General features: G+C 42.5%; 1 long non-coding RNA gene across 2 annotated transcripts; it reads left to right on the top strand.

Annotated features, from left to right (window-relative positions):
- The first annotated feature begins 465 nt into the window (after positions 1-465).
- Positions 466-4,213, top strand: LOC104109793 (uncharacterized). 2 transcript variants are annotated; one of them, XR_011414255.1, is made up of 3 exons: positions 478-759; positions 3,450-3,491; positions 4,028-4,213. It is a non-coding gene; the product is annotated as an uncharacterized lncRNA (long non-coding RNA). The 2 variants fall into 2 exon arrangements; XR_011414256.1 differs by lacking the exon at positions 3,450-3,491 and having other exon boundaries at positions 466-759.

The raw sequence follows: 4,213 nt of genomic DNA, 5'->3' as shown, positions 1-4,213 counted from the left end.
AAATGGTGGCCTTTGGATAGAGTCTTTGACTACGCTTTTTAAGGCAACGCTTGGAAAGCGTTCCTTTTAAATGAAAAGACTATATTTTTTAAGGGTGGCTAATAATATAATATTTGGCAACCCTTATTCTAGGCATTGTAACGCTTTTATGAGTAGTTTTATCAGCATAACTAATGTAATCCTTTACAAGCGTACCCAAAAAATTTCCCTCTAAAATCTTTTCCCTAAATTTCCCCCCCCCCCCCCCCCTAAAAGTTTCCCCCAAAATTTTCTAAAAATTCAAAAGGCAGTAACATCGATATTCATCTGTATATCACTTTCCAAAAGTAATGGAAAAACATTTTCCATTTCCAATTTGTTTCCTCCGCCATAGTTTCGTTGAACTCGGCTTCGCGTTGCTTCTGTTACCGAATCAACACTGCTATTGTCTCTTAAGCTGACTGGTATGGTGTTCTCTTCATTTTATTTGGTTGATTCGTTGTTATTTTCTCACTTCATGCTTTGTCTTTTTTAATTTTTTTTCTTCTAATTTGATATTAATATACCTGAACAACTGAACTTTGCTCAGGATCGACAATCTACTGTTGTTCGAGATGAGCTGCTAAGATCTCTTCTTGCGATTGCGCAGTCATGACGGTGAGAGTTTTATGAGAAAAATATTTTTTCAATTCAGCTGTTAAAAGAGATTCACGCTGACTCCTAAAACCCTAAACGTCAACGAAATTTGTGAATATTTCGTTACTGCCTAGGATTCAGCGGGTAATAAATTATGATTATATTACCTTTACTGATACTGATCTAGAAATCACTAGTTTTTTTCTAACATCGTGGCATTATGTGGCTAGCACCCGTATCTATCAATGCCCGAATAGGTCTGCCATTTACTTTCATGTCATCCAGCATGTGGGAGGCCTCCCGTCCGCCTTTCCTTTCCCTTTCTTATCGATTGGGAATGCCTTCTTCTTGGGGTTGCCAGCACTGGTTCCCGCCAAGGTATCATGAATGGAGTCAACAAATGCGTTGAAGGCCCCTACCTATTCTTCGCCGACTGAGCCGTCCTGATCTGACTCATCATCGTCAACAGTTTGTTAAGTATTGATTTGTGTATTAGGGCATTGATTGTTCCAATGTTCCCCGCCGCAATGATGGCATTCTGATGGGGGCTTTCTCCCCTGATTGTTGTTGACTGATGCAGCACTGTTGCTGCTTGAGGAAGGAGTCTTAGATTTGGATGCACCTCGATCTCCTCCGTTTCTGTTGGGGCCACCGTTGCTAGGTTAGCTCCCGTTGTATCCCCCTCGGACAGGCAGATGGGGCCTATCCTTATGAGTTTCCAACTGATAATCCCCAAGGCACTCTGCAGCTTGAATAACTTTGGGCAGGGTATCTACCCGTTGTCTTTATAGCTCCATACGAGCATGTGGTTTCAAACCTTCTATGAATGCGAACAGTTTGTCTTTGTCCCCCATATCCCATATGTTTAGCATGAGTGCGGAGAATTCACGCACGTAGTCCCACACCGACCTGGTGTGGCGGAGTTCACACAACTTTCTCCGTGCATTGTATTCCACATTTTCGGGGAAGAACTGCAGGCGTATGGCGGCCTTCAGTTCTGCCCATGTTTGGAGAGTATCTTCACCGGCCCTGATGGCTTCGTACTTGACTCGCCACCAGAGTTTTGCATCACCCTGAAGATACACGGCAGCAATTGCTACCTTTTTGGATTCTTCCAACTGTCCAACAGCATCGAAGTATTATTCGATGTCCAAGATGAAGTTTTCCACTTCTTTAGCATCCCGGGCTCCGTTGTATGGCTTGGGCTCCGGAATTTTCAGCTTTTGTGGCATGGGGGGAATGTTCATGGCACCCCTGATGTGGTTTTCGCCTCCTTTGAGCAGGCTTTGAAGGGCAGCATTGACAACATTGAGCTGGCCTGTCAAGTTGTCTATGGTTTGCTGCATGACGGTCAGTTGTGTCTGCCTCTAGTTCCCGATGGGCTAAATCCTCGGCACGCTCGTGTTGGAGGTCCTCAAATTTGCCATGAATTTTGGTTGCCTCGACGGCAGCCGTTTCCCGGTCTTCCTCAGAGTCTTGACTGACGTTTGCTATGTCAATTTCTGCCTGCCGTATTCTGCGATCCAGGTCGTCCAACCTTTGCACTAGGCTGGTTTTTAGATCAGGCAACGTATCCACGATGGGCAGTAATGCGTCAACCGTCTCTTCTAGGGTCGTGATGCGATCCCTGTAATTCACCATGGTCAGAAATGGTGATGATGATGGCAATGAGTTCCCTCGTCCGATGTTGAGCCTAGGCTCTGATACCAACTGTTACGCGGCGCCTTCCTGAAATTCCTTGGAAGGGCGACGTAAGGCTAAGCAACCGATGTCAGTGCGGTTGCTATGCGCCAACTGAGGTCCTCGCCGTACGCTAGACTAGATTGTCAGTGCCGTACGGGAAAACCAATGTCGTGAGCAATTGAGCAGCGAAAAATGAGCAATTGATGATGAAAGCTGATGATTGTATTGATAATGATGAAAGCTATTACAAGATGCAATGCGGTGTCGGGGGGGAGATACACCAGTACAGAGAATTGTTTGAATGCTTGAATACTTTAGTCCCCCTTAATAATTCTTTAAAAAAATAAACCAAAGTTACATGAGTTGACCTAAGAAAGTTGTAGAAGCACACTGAAAATGAATGAAGTAAAACTACTCTATAATTAAAATGAAAAGGACTTAGTCTTCTATAGAAGCAAGTCCGATGGCAGCAACTTTGTCTTGAGCATCTGGGTCTGCGCGCGCATTGATGTGGGTGCGCGTGGCACTATTTGGATCTGCCAGCGGCGGGGCGCTGGTGCTTGGCATTGGGTCTGCGCGCGGAGCACTGTTTGTGCGTGCGGCGCTGTTGGCAACATGATGGTTTGTGCGCGCGGCATTGTCGGTGCGCGCGGCACTGATGGCATTTGCCAGTCGCTGGGCACTGGCACTGATTATCGGTGGGGCGACAGAGGCACATGCTCGCTTGTCACTTGGCGCTGCCGAGACCACGGGGTCAACCATGGCGCTAGGCGTTGGGAGGTTTGCCGGGACGCCACGGAACGCGTCCAAGGGGTCATGGGTCGATGATGGAAAGCAGCCCATGACACAACACATGCTTCATTGTTACGAGAGGTCTTGTTTATGGCAAAATTGGATACAACGGTATTCATGTTAGTATATTTGTATTGAATTCTAATAATATTTGATTATTTTCTCCACCAAAATTAGTCAACACCCGGAAAGATCTGTGGTGTACTTGAAGTTAGCTTTGGCATAAAACAAGTGTCATGACTAGCTAAAGAGATTCCTATTCTTTTTATTTTCTTATTATCTTACTATACAACATCCTATTTTGGAAAAGTTATTCTTAATTTTTACGATCTATATCTAATATCACCATTGACTTTTAGGTTTTTAAATGTTATGTCCTAAGGCTGGATGGATCTACCAAGGTATACAAAAGAGTATACTAATGATGTTCAATATTTCTTTGGCTTTACTAATTCAAATGATGAATGTTTGTACATGTTCAGCTAGAAAAATCGTTCAATTAATTGCTTGATTAAAAACTAAAGACACGCTAGAAACTCCAGCTTTAATATTCATTTTTTGTTTTTGATGCTTTCTTCTATGTTTACTTTATATATACAGATTGTCCCTTTTGGTATTGGTAGAAGGTATTAGATTGGTTACTTTTGATTCTCTTTTGTTAAAATCCGAAGTTGTATATGTAAGCATTTTGATCTTATTTGGTTCCCTAAATTTAAAGCATTTGGTTACTATTTCTCGTGCCTCAAGTAAATATAAGAACCATAGTGCATCATATTAGAATATATGGAAAGAAGTCTAAGTCCTCTACTTTTAAACTATACAACCAGAGAAGTGAAAGGGAAGTTTACCCGAAGTAATAATATCACCATCATATTACCTGAAGTATTTAAGCAAGTTTTATACTAATAACATGCTTCTTTTCTTTTATTATTGTCAGGTGGTTCACATCCAACTAAAGAAGATTGTGGACTAGCAAAAATTAAGGAAGCACATATTAGAACCATAGTGCATCATATTAGAATATATGGAAAGAAGTCTTAAGTCCTCTACTTTTGAACTATACAACCAGAGAAGTGAAGGGAGGTTTACCCGGAGTAATAATATCACCATCATATTACCTGAA

This window comes from Nicotiana tomentosiformis, chromosome 2, assembly GCF_000390325.3.
Source record: "Nicotiana tomentosiformis chromosome 2, ASM39032v3, whole genome shotgun sequence".
Taxonomy (NCBI): domain Eukaryota; kingdom Viridiplantae; phylum Streptophyta; class Magnoliopsida; order Solanales; family Solanaceae; genus Nicotiana; species Nicotiana tomentosiformis.
The sequence above is the reverse complement of the archived record's forward strand: the minus strand, read 5'-3'. Positions and strand labels throughout refer to the sequence as shown.